Below are 21,309 nucleotides of genomic sequence, written 5' to 3'. Positions count from 1 at the left end.
GCAAAAGAACTGTTTTGGGTGAAATGCTTTATTTTCCCGCACTGTGCAGAAGAAAAAAAAGCCAAAATGGTTGTTTCTAGAAGTCTGCAAGACATTTTATTTGTGTTGCGCAGAATGGGCCAGTATTGGGGGTGTGGTTCTCCTAGGACTGATACCAATCTGCAAAGGGAATGAAGGATTCTGCCTGTATTTAAACCACAACAAATTTATGTGCCTATGAAAATGTAGTATGCCCAGGAGAAGATCTGTAACCTTGACTTCTGAATAAACCAGTTTTCCACAAACAAGTTGGTGGCTCTCTCTCTCTCAGTCATCAGCATAGCTTTCTAAAACTAGTAAAGTCTACAAAGGACTATACCGACTGCTGTTTCTCCACACTCCAAGTAGGCTTTTAGTCCTGCTGCATTCAATGGGATTAGGAATTGATCTTAAATATATTTACTTAAAAGGACATCTCTTCAGTGTAAACAGTATTTACTTCTAAGAAACATGTTTAGGAATATCTTTGGTTTAAGTGGATGATCAGTCAGTCTATATATCCTTCTCTTCAAAGGAACACACTGAATTAATTTCAGAAAGGCTTGTTTCTGGGGCACTTTTATTAATACTAAGCATGATGATTGGTCCTAACAGAAATATAATTCAAGCCAAGTCATTCAAGTTTCCTATAGTAAAAAATCCCCCATATTGTATAAAGCCAATTCCTTCCGAAATTGCTAACTCTGTGCCACGTTCTTAAGGAGGTGCTTTGCTTGATGGACCTGCACAGGTAGCCTCTGTGTTTTCCGTCCACCACTGTAAGTGATCTAGTTATAGAAGTCATCCATATCTCATCTAATCAGGGACTATCATGTTTTTGCTCTAATGTCAGCCTGGTGTGGTTTCTTAGCAGAGTCCCATCTAATACAGAAGTGATGAAGCAGGAGGATACTGCAGAGCCCACAGCATATTGTTTGCAGGGCTAGTCTGGCAACAACTCCATGGCAAATCCATTTATAAGTCTTACTGTTTGACAGTCTGCTGACTGATGCCAACTGTGTATACAATTAACATTCACCATTGCAGCCCTTCTAGAAATGTACTTGAAATTAGTGGCTTAGAAGAAGGATTACATCACAACTAGAAATAAATAAATAAAAATCCCAGTAAAGTGTATCATCAAAAATTTCAGTTTAATCAGTGGGTTGATGGTGGTGAGAAAGTGTATATTCCTCAAATGGGTTAGGCAAAATTCAAAATCAGGAAGATTTTTGGCATACAAACACAAAATGTCATGTTTGCTTATAGTATCAAGTCCCAGAAGAAGAGAGAGAATGGAATTGAGCAATAAATGCTTGTCCCTATCCAGAGAAATTGATCTAGTTACAGAACCTGATTAAAATATGCTTCTCACTTACTATATCCCAGAATACAGTCATCTATACTACTTTAATCTTGTTGGATGTTCTTTCCAGTATAGCTTTGAGTCCGCATTCTGGTGCAGTGGGTCATGATTAGAACTGGATAGGGGTACCTGTATCTGAAAAGGGAATTTTGAGTTCTTTGAAGCTGCCTTATGCTGAGTCAGGTCAGACAATCAGTATTATTTATTATGCCTGGCAGAGGCTCTTCAGGGTCTCAGGCAGAGGTCTATCACATGATCTGATGTGATCCTTTTAATGGTGATCCCAGGTGCATGCAAAGCAGATGGTCTGCCACTTAGCTATGTCCCACCCTTGAAATGACAGAAAACCACAGAAGACATAAGCTGCAATTCATATATAATTGTATAATTTGTTCCTCCTTTCCTACTGACACTTCAAAATGGTTCCTTCTTAACTGAAAACCCATGGATATCACTAGCTACCAGTACCTATCCCCTTCTCTCCATATGTCTAGATCTTCTATCTTTATATACCTTCCTTTAAGGAGTTTAGGAAAGAATACATAGTAATAACCTGAGAATAGAGGCATTACATAACCAGCACTATGCTAAAAACAAGAACCCCACATATTTGTGTGCCTGTTGGACTAAATTACATCAAGAATACCAATATTTTAAAATATGGTCTTTGTCTCTGATCAAAAGAACCTGCATATTAACAACTAGCGGGGCCGACCACACGTTGCTATGGCAATTGTCCTTCTCATCACAGTCCGCAACCCACACAGATGTCCATGCAGGTCCAATGATCCCCAGCATAGCCTTTTGGGAGCAGCAGTGGCATAGTGGCTAAGAGCAGGTACACTCTGATCTGGAGGAACTGGGTTTGATTCCCAGCTCTGCAGCTTGAGTTGTGGAGGCTTATCTGGGGAATTCAGATTAGCCTGTGCACTCCCACACACACCAGCTGTGTGACCTTGGGATAGTCACAGATTTTCGGAGCTCTCTCAGCCCCACCCACCTCTCAGGGTGTTTGTTGTGAGGGGTGAAGGACAAGGAGGTTGTAAGCCCCTTTGAGTCTCCTACAGGAGAGAAAGGGGGGATATAAATCCAAACTCCTCCTCCTCCTCTTCCTCTTCTTCTTCTTTTGGGGTGGTCAATTGGAATCCCTCTCTCCATTTTCAATTCACATTATTATATGGTGCTGCCTTGGTTTTTAGTATATAAGGTAACCCTTTCCATTCCACAACGGAACTGTCCAGAGTGCGAATCCCGCTGTCCATGAGGCTGGTTGTCACGCACAGTCCTGGCTTGGGTAAGGCAGAACTGGGGCAAGGAGGCTATTCCAGCCAGGCAGCAGAGGGTGGTGAGGCGCTCAGATCGAGGCCAGCTCGCTGGGTTTTTAAAGGGCCACGTGCAAAAGAAGTGGAGCCAGTAGTGTTGGTTCGTCCACACCCCGTGGATTTTCCTAGAAGAAAAAGGCAAACTCCAGCTTGATTTTAGTAAAAGAGAGCTGTGGCAAATATGGGTGAGGAAGTGGGTAAGTGGTGGTTGGATGTGAGGGAGGGCAGAGGGAGGTGTGTGAGGATGAGCTGGATGTGGATGAGAGTAAGTGTGTTGTGTGGTAGTAGTGGGTGAGGCACAGAGAGTGAAAGTTACCTGCATGTGTGTGTAGGGGGGAACCCCACCTGACGTCTCACATGGCAAAGTGTGTATGTGTTTCACTTCCACTCGTATTACCTATTTACTGTTTTCACTGCTCATCTCTGCCCATCTGCATGAACATTCTAAGCCCTCATACCAATCCCTCAGGCCACAGACAGACATGTTGCACAAACATTCTAAGGGTGACAGTTAAACACATCCAGCTTCATGGCCTGGTGTGCCAGGAAAAAGACGTTTTACCTGGCTCAGGTATGGACTTTTGGCAATTTGAAGGTCCGATTACCTGCCCGCGACAGGGAGGGACGTCCTGTGAAAATTTGGGGGCGATCCGTCCAGCTGTTCCGGCGTTAGGGAGTCACCAACAAGCGGATGGTTAGCTTTTTGTATATATAGATAGATATATGAGGCTGCCCTATTCCAAAATAGACCACTGGTTCATCTAGCTCAGTATTGTCTAATGTGACTGGTAGTGACTCTTGGGCACAGAAAAGAGGATTCCAATGTTTTTTACCTTAGACCAGGGGTAGGGAACCTGCGGCTCTCCAGATGTTCAGGAACTACAATTCCCATCAGCCCCAGTCAGCATGGCCAATTGGGCATGCTGGCAGGGGCTGATGGGAATTGTAGTTCCTGAACATCTGGAGAGCCGCAGGTTCCCTACCCCTGTCTTAGACCTTTCTATAGAAAGTGCTGAGCTGAACCTTGAACCGTTTATATTCAAAGCATGCATTGAATACATGAAGCTGTCTTATATTGAATCAGACCATTGGTCCATCAAGATCAGTATTATCTCATCAGACTAGCAGTGGCTTTTCAGGATCTCAGACAGAGTCTTTCACAGCCAACATGGTGGATTGATTAAGAGTGGTTTGATTCCCCACTCCTCCAAATGAACTGCAGACACTAATCTGATGATTCAGGTTGTTTCCCCACTTCTACACACAAGCCTGCTGGGTGACCTTGGGTTACACACATTTCTCTCAGAATTCTATCAGCCCCACCTACCTCACAAAGTGTCTTTTGTGGGGAGAGGAAGGGAAGGAGTTTGTCAGCTATTTTGTGACTCCTTACGGTTCAGAAAAGCGGAGCATAAATCCAAACTCTTCTTCTACTGCATGGCTCATTTTAGCAGGAGCTGCCAGGGACTGAATCTGAGATCTTCTAACATGCAACACAAATGCTATACCACTGAGCCAGAGTCCTTCCCACTGAACCACAGTCCTTATCACTGTTTTGTTTCGAATGTGTTTGGTAAAACTCCAGTCAGACTATAAGGAAAGGGGCAAACAAATACAAAACAATTTTTTAAAAGCATTGTTTCTTATGCTGTGTCACATCCCACAAAATGTTACATTTTATATCAAAGTAGTGGTGTTAGTATAATGGAAGTCCTTCACCAAAACCCCGTTTCATCTTGTCAGAAAAACAAATAGGCGACCCAGGCCTCAACATCATTTTAAATATATGGTTTCTCTTCCTTTACTCTGCAGAATGGAAGATCCACACAGTGGTTTTCCCTTGGACACTCCCCTACATAATCACATTGACCCTTTCACAGATCTCCTCACCTATTTCACCAATGTACTTCAGTTTTTATTCTCAGCCCCAAATTGCAGCTATAATTCACCTCCCCCCACACCACGAGTTAAGTTCCCTGAAATGTCAGAATATACTGTAAATCACTCTGTTGGTGCACATACCTTTTCCTGTTCAGTATGGTAAGAATAAACTGGGTTTTCTTCACTTCTCACAAAAATGGCTAAGATCCTAATTGTCCACAGCAGGGGGGTTTCCTGCTAACCCCTGAGGAAGAGGGTGGGATAGAGAATCATAACTTTGAAACATGAAGTCCTATATTTATCCATAGGTCATATGTAATACAGAAAGCCAAATGCAAGTTTCTTCAAACTGTAGAATTTCCTTCCCTACGGGTAACCTCAGCTGTGACCTACAAAAGCAATGTCTTTTGACTGAAAAGTAGAGTTCATTCTTTCACTAATCTGAAAGCAGCAATGAAAAATATTATTGGATAAAAGCATGGAGGTACCCATGGAGTGATCCTCCCCAGGATCTGAACTATAGTTCACTAGGAGCTAATCTGTACTAGGTTCATGTTTGTTTTACTGAAGACTGCTTTTGTACTAGCTCTCGACAAAGGTGTCTGCAACGGAATATCTGCTCTCAGAGAACAATAGCCCTGTTTATGCTTACCAGTAGGCAAAGGAACTGTTTCATCATAGTAAGATCCCATACCACTAAAGCAAATTATTAAATGCAGGAAAAGCCAATCGAATGGATCCTTCTATTCACCCAACCAATCAGGAGGAGGACTAAACAAGAGGTTTTTAAAAATTAAGAAAAGAGATAGAAACATCTTATTTTAGGATGCAACAGTTTCTGCAGGTACATGATGGTGGATCATCATCTTCTATTTTCTCTTCACCATAGTGACATGAATAGCTAGTTGTTGCCTCCACTGTTGATAAAACCTCCAGTACAATGTAGAATTCTACCCCATCTAGAACTTGGCAGCACCTTAGTCAAAGAGCTGCCAATTAAGATCAGCTTGACCAAAGCCCTATGTTATCAGTGAGAGCAGCTGGAGTAGTATAGGACTTGGTCAAAAGAAGCCTGGGGGATTAAATCCCCATGAAGAATGCCTAGGTCCTTAGCCCAGTCACTCACTCTTAGCCTAACATAGCTGTGAGTACAAATGGGGTAATGCCATGTACACCACTCTGAGCAATCATTTTATGAAATTCTGAAGAGAAATGGACTAGGCTTCTGGACTAACATAATGGATCACTGCAGGTGACATGCATCAACCTTCCATACTGAATGATTCAGAGTTAGACTTGAATCATTCCCATTTTCCTAAGCCAAAAGGAAATTGGGAGGGACTAAAGTGGAATTGCTTGTGAGGTAGCACTGCCTGTACTTGTCACAGATCTGTAAGACCTTCTCAGCTTTTACATTTGTAAGTGAACTGATTATTACAGGCATGAGTGGTCTTTAATACTCTCTCTTTCAAAGGAAACTGACCCTGTCCTGAACTGCGGGAGCCTTGGTTGGACTGAATGTTGCAGAGAAGCAGAGCAAAATGTTTTTTAAAAAATATTCCCACATATATATTAATATCCTGTGTTGAATTCATAAATGCATATCAGTAAAATTTATTCAAAGTAAGAATTTTGGTATCCCCCCCCCCCCATGTTATGTTGTCACATTGCTTGTTCCTTTAACATATAAAAATCTAACAAATACATGCTGTAAATCAGGCCTTTTTCCTACTTCATTGTTAATGTTATGGACAGGCATGATTTTATTTAGGCTTAGGATAAGGGAATCGTTTTGACCTTTAGCATACTTTTCACTAGGAGAAATCAAAGCAACATTAATGATCAGCAAGTCCTCCTCATATATCACCTTTTTGACATTATCTTCTAAATTCTAACAGATCTCATTTTAATTACAGACACAGACACTTTTTATTACAGGTATCATGTGCATGCTACATGTATAATATATAAACACACAACACTGTGAGAAGAGAGTGTGAGAAGAGTGCTTAATATCAATGAAGATTTTTTTAAAGCAGCACTTGATTACAAGGATACTTATGTTTAGAATCCATATGCAAGTTTTATGTCATACATTCAGGCTTTACAATAAAGCAGTGGGGGAAAACAGCTGATACACAAAAGGGACCGTCTAGACAGTACCCCATCAGTCTGGCTAAATTTGGTGTTGGCATTCCCGGAAGGATTGTAATACAATTGTTCTGGTGTCTGCATCCATTCTCTCTGTCAAACACCATCACAAACAATACATATACACCCACTTTCATACCCAACAGGCCCAAACTGTACAGCTGATATGGAACTGAGAACACACCAATATGTAAGCATCATTTATACAGTGAAAACAAACATGCAGCTATGCAGCTGATTAATTTCTAGAGAAATCTCACAATATCTATTAACCTCCCCACCCAAAAATACTTTGCTCAGTTGCTTAATTGACCTGCTGAAATCCCATTCTTGGGATTTCATATAAAATATGAATAGATCCTTTTAAACTACGCACTTTTTAGACTACACCCCCCCCCCATTTTTTTATTAACCTCCCAAAGAAAATGTAACAAACTCAAAGTGCAATGATGGACATGGATCATAAATTCTAATGAAGAAAAAACTTTAATGAAAAGGACAAGTGATAATAAGCAAAGGAACAGAAAAATGGTAAATGTAATTTTGAAGTTAAAATTAGGTTCTCCACTTTTCTGGGATTTCCTTAAGAACACTCAACACTGTATAGGTTTAAGATGCAGTCTTTAGAAAACTGATGATCAAGAGTATCGAACAGAACATTTTCAACAATAGCCTTGAGTTGCAAGTTATTCTTTTAGTGTAATCTTTAAAAACAAGAAATTTTAAAAATGGCCTCTACCATAATGATTGAAAATCTTTTCTAGAACAATTAATAAGCATAGCATATTACAAAACAGGGCTTGACACTATGTGTAGATCTGACTCACCTCCAACCTGAAAATACTAAGTAATTTCTGCATGATCAATAACATAATTTTAAAACTTTATGATCCTGGGTCATTCTTGGGATTTCATAAAACAACACAGAAGGTTCCAGTCCTAAAATACATTTAGGATTTAAATAAGTACATTTTATTGGAATCAACAAAACAATTACTGAATTAAAAGCCAATTCAATTCCTACCTGCTTTGAGACTCCTGCAAGTTAGTGGATAGAATAGAAATATTTTAAATGAATAAATAAATTACTGGCAAAAAATACTATCAATAATTTCTAAGACCACAGGTTCTGACTAGTGTCCCTCACAACTTTCAAGTTTAAGAAAGAAAATCTACAGCCCAATTTTAAGCATGTTTACTCAGAACCACAGAACACTATGTTCATTGGGGATTACTCCCAAGATTGCAGTCTTAATTCTGATTACCATATTTTAGCAGATCTGAGCATCCATAAAATTTACATAATTCTACACTTCTTCTGACATCCTGGAATTTACCACTGAATTCTTATATCTGATTTTTACTGGTTTTGTTGTCTTATTATAGTGTTCAAATTTTTAACCATTAGCCACCTTTACAGTAAGCAAAAAGGTGGGTTAGAAATGTTCTAAATAAATAAATGGGGCATGGCCTGGCTGGTATACAAGGCATCATATTAATTTTTCATTCCAGAGAACTGAAACAAATGGGGAAAAAATGGACCAGGCCTCTTTCACAAAACTAAAAGCAAATCCTAAAGCCAAGTACTGGTTGTTGTAAGGTATTGTCCAAGGAATAGCCAAGATAAAATACTTTCCCTGCCGCCAAAGATATCCTCTGTTCACATGATGCAAGGAAGTTAAAAATAAAGCTTTGTAAAACAGGACAACAAAGATTCGAACAATAGACTTTAATATCAAAATGATTGGGATAAACATGGGGTTTTTAAATTAACTTATAATGTTTTGTTGTTTTGTACCATCTCTCTGCAATATTAAACAAGATACTCAACCAAGGTGATTTACAAGAACAAATTAAAAACTACACTAATTAAGAGGAGGGGGGACCCAGATAAAATAGGTGATCTAGAACTGGCAATACATGAGAAGAAAATAAATACAGAACATTGTGGCTCCTACAATATTTTTGCAACATACCTAAAATTCCCAAGGAAGTTTGATGGGTCCATGACATCAGCATCATCAATGTACAGGCTACAGACCTAGACACTGCCTTTGAAAATGAAACCAATAGAAAGGCTTCTGAAGAGATCACAAAGAACAAGGAGACACATCAACAATTATTGTATATTGTATCCTACTGTGATTAACATCTTTTTCCTACTGAGGGGCTGCACACTGCCTCCTAAGATTTCTAGGTTCATTTTGAACTATAAACCTTTTCCTCAGTTTCTAAGTGTTCTACGGGTTCATGTAGTGTATAGCTTTTGGGTTCACTTTTATGAGGAAAGTTTTTTGGTGTACAACGTGATTATCAAGATCGCTGAGGCTGGATTAATATAAACAGCTAATATTTATTTTGAAAGGTTGTTTTTAAAGGTTGGTTTAAAGGTTGGTTTAAACCAGCAGCACAGGTCTCCAGTAGACAAAGTAGAAACCTGGCCATGGAATAAATATTTAACAAGGGTATGACTTTGGAGAGTAGGTAAGCTTTTCAGCAATGGTTTCAGGCACAACAGACGTTTAGTGACTAGCCACTAAGCTGGATCCCCTCACACATGGATTCCACTCACAACAGTCTGCCCCTTCCCCAGAGTCAGACTAAATGATACAAGGCCTGCTCATCACCAGAGACAGGCCTAACAATCGAGTACTCTCTTCTCTCCCAGAGATAGAACTAAACCACTCTGACACACTACCAGGCAGAGCTAGCCTTCAATCCATCTGCTCTTTTTCCTAAGCCAGACCTGAGCTGTCACTGATCTCTCTTTGACTCAATTCCCCCTTCTCCTCTGTTCCCTCCAACATCTCATCCTGCTTCTCAAAGGTGAGTGGATGCTGGAGCAGCATTTCTAGGGGCTCATCTGATTGGCTGATTTTCCCTTTGGAGCAGGACAGCCTCCTATCCATCACACACCTACCATTCTTTAATGATTAAACTCAAAGTGGACTTACATAGGATAACTATGAGGCAGACCAGTAGCCATAGTGGAGCAAGAGGGGATGCACCCCATCAATCATTTGCCATTCCCCTCCAATCAGCACTAGGGTTGGTGTGAGTCTTTCAAGTGTAAATTCTCTATTTAAAAAAGGAACGAGCTAAGGTAAAAAAATGTGAATCCTATCATAAATCTTGCAAATGCAAATTCTCTGTGCAACTGGTTAGAACAGAATTAGCAGTTAGCAGAACTGAAATGTCTTAATTTTAAAAGCCTGGGGGTGGGGGACATAGGATGTCTGAAACTTTTTTTCCCATTTTTCTAATTTTTGTAATTTATTACATTTCTTATTAGCTCTCACACTATTCAATTACGTTGCTTTTTACCATGTATACACTGGTACATAAAGAACAAAGCACAAATAAATAAAGAATAAAGAAAATAAATAACGATGGACTGACCACACTGTACTCATTTGTGTACATGCACACACACACACACACTGAAAATGTTCTTGCTATGGGCCTGTTATAAGGCCTCCCATCCTGATGCATGAAGCTGTCTTATGCTCAGTCAGACCAATTGGTCTATCAAGGTCAGTTTAGCCTACTCTGACTAACAGAGACCCTGAAAAGGACCTTGATGTCTTTCATATCACTTAGTACCAGATCCATTTAATTGAAGATGCCAGGACTGAGCCTGGGACCTTCTATGGACTAAACAGATGCTCTAACTTTGATCATCAAATTTAGTAGAAAGCATTGAAACCTGGTCTTCCTCAGTTTCGTCAAGGCTGATTAATCATGTGCCCTTCCCACCATACCTGGGAACAAAAGGGTTTCAAGCCAGAGATTAATCTGTTACAGATTTACAGTGCAACCATAAGAACAGTTACTCTAGTCTGAGCCCATTCAATTCAATGGGCTTAGACCAGGGTAAGTCTGCACAGTATTGCACTGCTAGTGGTTAAGTAGAGGAGGATTAGTGCAAACAAACATATTAAATCCTAAATATCACAAATGTGTGAGTGTGTGTGTGTGGGGGGTAAATATTAGCCAGAAAGACCTTGATTCATATTGCTATTCCTCCTAAAGCTTTCTGTTGCACTTACACAAGATTAGGACTGTCTGGACTAATAGCAAGCTGCTGATATAAGTAAGAAAGTATTTTTTTAACAGTCTCAGAATGTTAAGATGTTTACGTGGTCTGTCCAATAGCACTTTAAAAACACACTACACTGCAGATGATCTTAGCCAACAGGCCCAAAAGTGATCCAAATCCACACAAACTTCTGAAAGCAAACAATTGCCCCATGGTGCCCCATTCCCCAGTGCTCCCTCTGCGGGTATGGCAGATGGAATAAAACTAGCCTCTGGGTATCTTTCTCTCAGAAGCTTCTCACAATTAGTTGTAGGAACGGGAGAGGCTTAAACTGTAATTAAAAAGAGCCACCAAGCATCCGTGCGGAGCGGCCCACTGTTGACTTTTTCCTTAAGATCTCTAAGTTTGCAAGAAATCTCCTCGGAGATCATTCACAACTCTGAGAAAACCTGAAGGGGTTTTTTTTTCCTCGCTTGATTTCTTTTCCAAAAGATTGTTAAATTAAAAGAAAGGTAGGGGGGAACACTGGGAGAGAAAAACCATAGGCTAGTGAACGTCAATCTGAAGCGGCGTGGCAGAAAAACGGTGGGCAGGTTGCGCCCCTGTGCCTGTCTCTGGTCGCTGTCCTCTTGGTGGTGCTGGGTGCACTGGGAGGGGGTGGCCTGGTAGGCTCCTGGGTTTTTTTTTAATTGTTTAGTCTGAGAGACAGGGAGTGGGGGGGGGGCGTGTGTGTGTAGGGGGGTAAACAGTCTGGGATTTCAGGTTCAGGTTGGAGTGCAAGGGAAAGGGCTGTCGCTCTGTGTGAATGCATTTCCCCCTACTCCCTCTCGCCGCTGCTCTTGTGTGCTGCCGCTCAAGGAGGGCCGGGAGGGGGGCTCGTCCCGTCTGCAGCTGCCCCGCTCGCACTTGAATTAAAAAAGAACCTTGGAAAAAAAATGCGAGAGGGAGGGAGGGAAATCCGTGAATACCGTTCCCAATAAGAGATGAGGCATATTGAAAACTATATTAAATTACCCTGATTAACAATTTAACCACGAACAGGGGAGCTTTGGGAGAGCTCTATAGGCAGGGCTGGGGGCTATTCATGCCAGCAGCTCAGAGGTCGAAAGGTTTCTGAAGTTCACAGGCTCGGAGCTTTTGTTATGCTAACAGACAATCTCGAATCAGCTGCCTAGTGGAGTGTGAAACATAAATGATTCCTTGAGAACTTCCAATAAGTTGTCACTCTTGCTCTCGCCAAATGCCAGGACAGGCTGCAAATCTCCAGCCGGCCCCTTTGGCCAAGCCTGCCGATGGATGAATGGAGGCCTTTGTGGCTTCCCAGTTAGCGGTGCGCCCGCCTCCCGCCAGAGCTTGGCCCAGCACGGCATCGCAGGCTCGCTTGGGCCTTTGGACCAGAGCATGAAAGATACCGGATTGGACCTTGCCTAGACTCCATCCTTTCCCCCTTTGGCGTAAATGCGCAGTGCCGGTAGCTGGCCCAGAAAGGTACCAGCCACGACAGGCGGTCCCAAGCCAGTAGCAACAGCTTGAACCCTGCAAAGAGTAAAAACGAGCCCTTCAACCTCCTCACCCCAAACCCAAACAAAGCCCAGGCGAAGATTTACGGGAGTCTGGAGCTACCTTTTTTTAAAGACCTGAGAACCCACCGGGATCTGATTTAGGGTCACTTTGCACCAGAGGGCAGGAGTGTAGCTAATCTTCCTCATGCCCGAAGTGCGGGGGGGAAGGGGTGGGTAGGAAGTTGCGCGGGATGGGATTTGGGCCATTTTATTTCCACCATTTAGAATTAAAACATGAGAACATCAGAAAGGGAGGGAGGGCGGGTGGGAAGGGCAGCTTGGTGAGAAACGTCCCACAAAAGACGAAGAATGAGTTAATTATCTCTCGAAACCAGGAAATTAATCCGTGCGAAGGGGGGGGGGATCTCGCCTCACTCAAGGGACGGGGACGGAGGAGAGTTTGACACGGAAATTAGCAAATTAGGGTGTGGCTGAATGAAAATCCAGGGCATTCCGCGTGCGGGAAACCCGTGTTTACAACACAGCAGCCACAAAATAAACAGAAGCGTCTCTTTCGAGACGAGCATCATATGATGAAGATCTGAATTGTTCGTCCCAGTTTATGTATTTGTGTGTGTGTGTATTTACAATCTACAAAGAAAAGCACTTTAACTCTGAGGTGCTAAGTGAACTTGTAAGAAGGTTATGTATGCCTGGTTATGTATTTGTGATCAGACATGGGGTTATATAGCTAAAGCCACTTATTCAATATTGTCACCAAAAGCTTCTTCGAATTGCTCATCTTCTTACTTTCACCGGATAGTTAAAATCCTTTAAAACGCGTTTTCCATCCACACTGAGGAGGGAGCTACAGAATAAGTGGATTCCCCATTTTCTCCTTCCCAACTAGTATCTCTGTTCGGTAAAGTTATGTTTTAAACGTAAAAGATCCGTTTTTTTCTAAGTCCTCGAACAGCACACTGGAAGAGAAGTGACAGGAAGAACTAAACCAAATATTTAATATCCCCCCCACCCCAAAGTATCCGCTTTAGCCTGCTCTTTTAAAAGGGAAGTGTCTTTCTTCGTTGTTTTACAAGGTCTGATTCCCAAGAAGCATCTGATACTGTCGGTGTCCCAATGGATAGCTGAGCATCGATTACTGTTGTGGTTTTAGTTCATTCATGCACTATACCGGCAAAACTAAGATTTGGCATTTTGCATCCTGATTAGGAAATATGAAAAAAGTACTCTGGCATCTATATACCGTAACCACAGGCTGGCTGGCATGAAATTACCTCTCTCTTTTTTCTCTTAAGTATAGTTTCAAGTGTTTCCACTTAATTTTTTCCAGCAATGGAACACAAGCAGTTTAACTGTAAAGGTAAAGGGAACGAGGTCAGAGCTGTCATCCTAAATATGCTATCAGGTATCACAGAAGTCAGTGAAAGGTATATCTGAATAAGCACATATGGACATAAAATTCCCTAGTATGATCTATATTAAAAGAGTATGGTCTGCTCCTTGTTTAACAGAAGCAAGGAGCGGATTAATAATGCTTAACGACCTCAGGACTTTGGAAGAATAAAGTATTTGCCCTCTTTGGCCACTCTTGTCTTATAGGTGGACATCTGACGTCTGTAGAACACTCAAAATGGCTTGTCAGATTTTGGGATGTTCTCATTACAGATTTACTTATAAATCTCAGTCCAAATCAGGAAAGCTCCATGCTGTCTCTCAAAATTAAAGCAACTGCAGAATTTTGCAGAGCTACCAGGATTTCCTAATGTAGTAAAGGGCAGATTTGCTATGAGGACAAAATGCCTGATATGGACTAATGTCTTCCGGGCGAATTAATGTGTGTGTGTGTGTGGGGGGGGGGGGATCATAAGGAAAAGAGAGAATGTAAGAAGAGAGTGAAGAAAAAATGACACCCTCAAGATGGCTGCCTTTTCAGCCTCTGCTTCTGATTGCATCCTAATTTCTCCATACAAAAAAACTAATTTAAAGACATTGTTCAGAAATGCATTAAGAAATCAAAACGGGGGGGGGGGGAGAGTTGCCTGCCCTAAAAGGTCTGGAGTTATAAATAACATGTATTGACATTGACTATATATTTTCCACAAGTGTACGTGAAAAGATGCAATACTGTAGACATCCCTCATTATGTGAGTCTCTCTCCACGCCTCTGTATGGGGTTGATACGGCAAACAATCAAATGTAGGAGTGTAAGAGATCCGAGCTGTGCAATAGAAGCCCGAATAAAGGAATATATCCGGTGAGATTACATCACCTCTCTCTTTCTAAAAAGGGTAGAAGCTTTAATAGTATCGCTTCCCCCCCCCCATAAATTTGCATAGCTGATCTGAGAAAGTCATCTCACCCTCCTTTAAGCCTACAATTAAGATGCATCTGTAAATATATTTTTGTGAGTGTTGAGGAGAAGGTAGTCCTGAAATACCATTCCTGGAGGAAGAGAAAAACTAAATTCATATTAATACACCCAAACGAGTGAACTTGCTTTTCTAAAAAGGTAGGTAGGAACTGTAAACAGTGTTTTTTTTTTTAAAAAAAACCCTCAATAAAAGAGGGAGGTGAAAAGGTTACTTGGGGGGCTGACACTACGGACGAAAACAAAGCCGACAGTTCAGTCCTAATAGAAAATATAATAAAACCTCCTTTATCTAAAAGCCATCAGGGACAAGCACCCCATACAAGCTAACAAGCAGGAACTGATAAGATAACATTTATATGAGGTCAGAAGTCAAATGCCATTCAAAGCCGTTTAACCTCTTGGGTCATCAATAGCAATGGTTAAAACACAGAGATAGTTATTTATCGGATTTTGTAGCTATCTGATCATTGTCAGGGGCTTAACGGGATGATTCGGCTAATGGGGATTTATACAAGAAGGACTTTGTTGTCGTTAAGGCAACATGCAAACCCCGTGCCTGTCATTTGTGTAAATAAAAAATAAGTGCCGTTCTGTCCGCCGTAAATCTTCACACCTAGGCAAGGCAAGACCAACACCTTGAATAGACCTACATGCCTCATACAGGTCGCTTCAGGAGTTGAAGGATTTTGGAAGAAACAGAGAATCACAGGACGTCTATAGAAGCCCCTCCCCCACTCCCCAATAAAATTAAATCGAATCCTCCTATAAAATGAATTGGCAGCCTTTAAACTAATTCTTGACATCTTTCTAAAATTCGTTTTCATGCTTGTCTGACTCAAGAATATTTAACATTGCTTGTTCCCAATCTTATGGAAAGTCTTTAAATCACACAGCAGGTTTACGTTTGAATGCCTTTATCTAGAGTAGACAAATCACTATTTAAACTAAGATTCTGAAAGTTCCTTTTTTAAAGAAAAAAATGAAGCCAGATTTATCTAGGGAAAGAATCTGGTCGCAAGGCCTTCCTAAGGCCTCGTTCTCCTCTAACCAGGGTTTTCACAAGACACCAGCCAAGAATACTGTGGATTGCAAACGCTTTTAAATATTTATCAGAAGTATTTTATCATCAGATTCAAATGACACCTGAAGTGCACTCACCTTTTATTGACAATCTCTGTTCTGAAAGTCCATTTGCTTCCCGAAAGCCCCCCAAGCAGAACAACAAAGACTACAACCCGTTTTCATTCAGTTAATGTTTAAGGGGGGAGGCAAAAACCCCTCAGCAACCTTAATCAGCATGCTGATTGCATCGTCAACTAACAAATAATTTACTACTCCGAGCATTGCATTCCATTAAAAGCTCATTAAATTTTCTGTTCTCCAATGGGAGCGTTCCCTTTTCAACTGCGTGCTTTTGGCTTGAAATTAACACTTATTCGGTTTTCCCAATATCCCCCCCCCCATCTCCCTAAATCGTAGGTGAATATTTCAAAACCAATTGTCATTAAGAACATAGGGGAACTTCACCTCACCAGTAACCCCCTCATTCTGGATTTCGGGATGGGGGTGGAGGAGTGGATATGAACATAACCAGAATAACTTCTGCTAATACAGTCTTCTAAGGTGAAAACTGTGGCAAATGTCTCTATAAATATTAGGGGTGGGGGAGGACAGGAAGACTCTCCCAGAAACCGTTTCTCCTTTTGGAGGTTCTTCCAAGATGCCTCATTCTGGCAATCTGCTTCCAGACACCATTCTCGGAAAGGCGTTTAACTCAGTACCTTGCTAAATCGAAGTGGGAAATTTAGTTCATATGTCCAGGGAAAGGGCGGGGGGCGAGGGGAATTCTCCCCCAGCCTTGTCTAGTAAACTGCACATAATCATTATATTTAATAAGTAAAAGGCAAGGAAATGTCAGCTCCGAAATTAACATGCATTTGGGCTTGCTAATTGTGCTCGTTGCAAATTTGGGTCATTTTGCATGAGTGAGTCTAATATAAGGCTGAGATTGCCATAGAGTGGGGTGGATTCCTGATTCCCTGTGCTAATCTTGAACTCCCTGATTGTGTCAGGTGCAGTTCTGTCTGCTCCAGCAGCTGGCTCATCCTCATCAATGCAAATAAGGCAACTCCTTACAATCAAAGCCTCGTGAGTCGAAAGCCTGATTGCTGAGGGCAGGCGAAAGCACTCACTCACACACGCACGCACACACACGCACACACACACACTATCAAATCAGGCTAACTGACAAGACAACGGGAATGTCCCGCCCGCTCAAAATTAACCAAAACAAAGGAAGCAGCCGCCCATTTGCTGTTTGTGTGTGTGTGTGTGTGATGTCTGAAAACGCAGAGCTTGATCTTCACTCAAGGGAGGGGGCGGTGGAGAGAGAAGAAGCAAAAAAAATCCTCCTGAACTTTAATCAACTCCACCCTGTTGCAAGCTTAGGGATACCCCTTTAGGAAAAAAAAGGCAAAACAAGCCTCCAACAACTGTAAGCGGAGCCTGGGATTTTCAAGGGGAAAATGCTTCTGGATTTCCAAGGGTCCATGCATCGCAGTGCTCTCTCTCGCTGCACCTGCACTAGTGAGGAAGGAAGTGAAGCAGTGCCTGCTGTTTAACAGGTTGACTTGGCTGCTCCAGTGGCACCTCTGTCAAATGCTGATCCTGCCAGGGCATCTTCCATCTGTGGAGAACCAGGCTGGGTTTGGGCTTCCTTCTCTGCAGCCTGGTTCTCCACAGATGGAAGGTGTCCTGGCAGAACCCATTTGAAGGAAGGAGGGGAAAAAACACCCAGAGGAACAGTGCTTCTGCTGCATTGCCTCTTTCAGTAACTCCCATGGATAGGACACCCCTTGGAGACTGTTTACATGTCAAAGATGATAATTGGGTGTCTCCCTTGTTTAGAAATTGTGCGTGTATTAGGTGCCGTCAAGTTGCTTCTGACTTCTGGAGAACCTGTGAATCAGTGTACGCTACAACTCCTGCAGTGTACAGCCTTGCTCAGGTCTTGCAAGTGGTCTGTGGCTTTCTTTATGGAGGCAATCCATTTCATGATGGTTTTTCCTCTTTTCCTGCTGCCTTCAACTTTCCCTGGCATTATTGTCTTTTCCAGTGAGTCTCCTCTTCTTATGATTTGGCCAAGGTACCATAATCTCAGTTTAGTTTTTTTTTTAACCTCTAGGGTGAGTTCAGACTTGATTTGACCTGGAACTCCTGGAACCCCTAGCTGGCTTTATTGGCAGGATGCTCTCATCAGGAGTTTAACCCCACAAACAACCTCTGGAGATTCCTTGAATGAAGATAATAAAATGGACATTGTCATCCTTTTGCAAATCTAGAAAAATCTTCAGAAAAACTGACATGCTGGCCTAACAGACTCTTTGGACTCGGAACACTTTTCTCTTTTTCACAAACACGCACAAGCATACTCATTTTTTTTTGCCAAAATAGTGTTAATTTCATTTTCAACTTTGTTTCCTTTTCTTTATCTTTAGAAGCTCAAACTTTCCAGGGAAAATAAAGACCATTTATACATGCACTATTTACCCTGTAGTTGTTTGCTTCGCTGTGAGGCTCCCCTATTTTTTTGTGTGTGCACATGGATTTTCCTGCTATAAAGTGTCTCTACTCAAGCTCACCCTTAAAATGACAATTACTTTTGCTTTCTGGTTTCACATCCACCCATACATACATGTGCACAAACACACTATATTTTGATTCATTTTCCTGCTTAATATACCTAATATGTTGAAAGAGTCCCCTTCTGAAAACTCCTTTTAGAGCTTTATAAAGTCAAACTCTTGCTGCTGTATGGAAACCAAGGCAGGGGAATAAAAATTCCCCCTTTTTTGGATTGCCATTTTTGGTCAAGTAATAATTTGCTAGACTTGATCAATTTCAGTCAGTTTCTGGGTCTACAATGCCAGTGATAAACTATAAGGAAAGAAAGAAAGACATTTTTGATCTTTCAAAATGGTAGCCAGAAGAGTAGGAGAAATTGATTGGGCAGGATAAGGCAGAAGGAGCAAGAAAACCCAAAGAAAGCAAAATTCCAATTCCTTTCCTTTTCCCCATGAAGGGAGAGGAAACATTGCACTTTAACAGGTTTCAGAAACCATGGAGATTCTCTGACCTGAGAGCGCAGTGAGTTCCAAAGAGGGGAAAATATGTGCATAACTGAGAATCTGACCCAGAGGGAATTTATGCTCAATGCAACAAAGACCACAAGTGCACACATGGGCAAAGATAGAACAGGCAACAAAGAACATTCATTTTCCCTAGATAGGATTCCAGGTGTTTGCTGGATGTGTGTACATTTAAGCTTTGCATTTACACAAGCTTCAGTGATAGAATGGACCAGCAGGTTAGCTATCCAGTAAGGCTGCTTACATATTTTCAGTTTCTCTACCTATCAAAATTGGCATGGGTTTATTGGAAGCAATTCAACAAATGCAGCCGTTTCTAGTGTGGAGATACCATAATGGGAAATGATTCACTTTTAATCCCCTCCCCCATCATTAAAGTTCCACACCAGGAACAGAAGAATACCTTATTTGTATCTCCTTAGGTAAATGCTGATAATCTATGGGAGAAAAGTATTTCTAGAATCTGAAAGCAAAAGGACATGGCAATTTCACTTAGTATAAATTCCACCACAAAACTGCTATCTAGTGCAAATTACAGAATGCATATTTTATTTGTGACAAAGGATTTACACAGGCTACCATTCTGCTTGCAGACACAGTTGAACATGCTGGCCATGACCTCAGTGTGCTAGTAAGTTTCTGGTGTCAGTTCAACATTAATTTGCTATATGCAGACTTTCTGATTATATATGTCTGTAAGGTCCCTCAAGCACCTTTGGAAGAGAAAGTGGCATACAGATTAAAATACAATTGAAGCAACACAGAGGAAATAGTTTTGAGGACCTTGGAGGAAAAATGGTAAGAGCCACTATTGTCTACTTTTTCTATTCTGAATTACTTTAATGACTATGACGACACTGCAAGAATACAGACCAAAATATATCATTTCTGAGTACATAATAATTCAGATCATACTGTACTCATTGAAATGTTCTCAGGATTTGGAGAGCAGTTAAACATGGTTTGTTCAGAAAGAATTAACTTATGATAAGGAAATATAGATTTTCATGACTACTGCATAACGGAAATATATATGTATTCATTGCAAAAAAAAAAGTCTGTATCTGTATGCTACCTTTGGAAAATCTGGAGGAGAGGGACAAGACTGATTTTGGAGTCAAGGGCTATACCAAACTACAAACTGAGCAGAATTGGGAAGAATCATTAATATGACATTTAGTTTGCAAAACTGCTGCAGAATTATTATAACCACTCATGTACTTTTGGAAAACACTATTAATGGAACTAACACATCAGGATGTGAGACTGCAAATAGGGAAGGAGAGAAATAACCATGTGGCAAATGACCTTAATATTTATTTATTTATTTCATTATTTCACAGCTTATCTTTATTATAGAGATGCAAGGTATAGCATAGGTGAAAACAATGCAATCTAATAGCAATGAAACATACAACAAACAATGCAACAGGACTAAATAAAATCAATGCAAAAAAGTTTCATACATGTCAAACAATGAAGAAAATATAAATATAAATATACAAATATAAATATATAAATATATAAATAAATATACAAATATTAATATACAAATATACATACCACGAACAGATCAAATATATCATACATAGTGGCATAGACTACAGCCCTGTTCTTTTTATCTTCCTAAACCATTCCATTATACCAGGGGTTCCTGACCTTTCTAAGCCCCTGGGCACTTTTGGAATTCTGACACAGGATTGTGAACATAATCATAAAATGGCTACTGTGAGAGGTGAAGTCATACATAAAATGGGAGATGGAGCCACACAAACATCCAGAGGAAGTCCAAATGCAGGAAAGAAGAGTAATTTAACACTACACTGGGAAAGAGGACTGAGAGAGAGAACAAAGCCAATACTAGTGGCAACTACCACCAAAGCAATGTTATTTTGATTTAGACAGCTGATCAGATCTCCAATGGGTCGTCAGAATATGTGCCGAAAAAGAGCTCTGCCCACTTCAACAAACAACTAAACAACCAAACATGGGATCCTTGTTGGAGACTCCTGCATTATATCATAGCCCTGTTACCTTCATAAAAATGTTAACCTGAAAAAAATGCTTTTACATAGTTTGTGGAATGACAAAAGTGTGGAAGCCTTCTGGACCTCCTCAGACAGACCATGACACAAGGTAAGGCCCCCAATAGAGAATGCACATGTATAGGCAGCTGTCAATCGTGCCCATTTGCAGGGTGGCACTTTCAGAAGGTTTTGCTCTGATGATTGAATCTGTCATGGCTGAGCAGAACAGGAGAGGCAGTCCTCCATATACGGAACTCCAAGGCTATGAGGTGATAACCAGTATCTTAATTAAACTTGGTAACTGACAGGCCAATGAAGAGAACTGCATAACTAATATAATAATCACATTCTACCTAACTCTTTATAGTAACCAGGTCATGGCATTCTGTAATAGCTGGAGGTTCCAAGGTGCTGTCAAAGGCAAACCCATGTACTCTGAAGACTATTGTGACAGAGATCCAAA

General features: G+C 41.0%; 1 long non-coding RNA gene across 2 annotated transcripts; it reads right to left on the bottom strand.

The window, feature by feature from the left end:
* Positions 1-1,165: 1,165 nt before the first annotated feature.
* Positions 1,166-15,980, bottom strand: LOC125437291. 2 transcript variants are annotated; one of them, XR_007245164.1, is made up of 3 exons: positions 15,830-15,980; positions 4,729-4,831; positions 1,166-1,714 (listed from the first exon to the last, which is right to left on the bottom strand). It is a non-coding gene; the product is annotated as an uncharacterized LOC125437291 (long non-coding RNA). The 2 variants fall into 2 exon arrangements; XR_007245163.1 differs by lacking the exon at positions 1,166-1,714 and adding an exon at positions 4,172-4,296.
* Positions 15,981-21,309: the final 5,329 nt, after the last annotated feature.

The sequence above is a fragment of the Sphaerodactylus townsendi genome, linkage group LG07 (assembly GCF_021028975.2).
Source record: "Sphaerodactylus townsendi isolate TG3544 linkage group LG07, MPM_Stown_v2.3, whole genome shotgun sequence".
NCBI lineage: Eukaryota > Metazoa > Chordata > Lepidosauria > Squamata > Sphaerodactylidae > Sphaerodactylus > Sphaerodactylus townsendi.
This window is presented reverse-complemented; position numbering and strand designations above follow the sequence as displayed.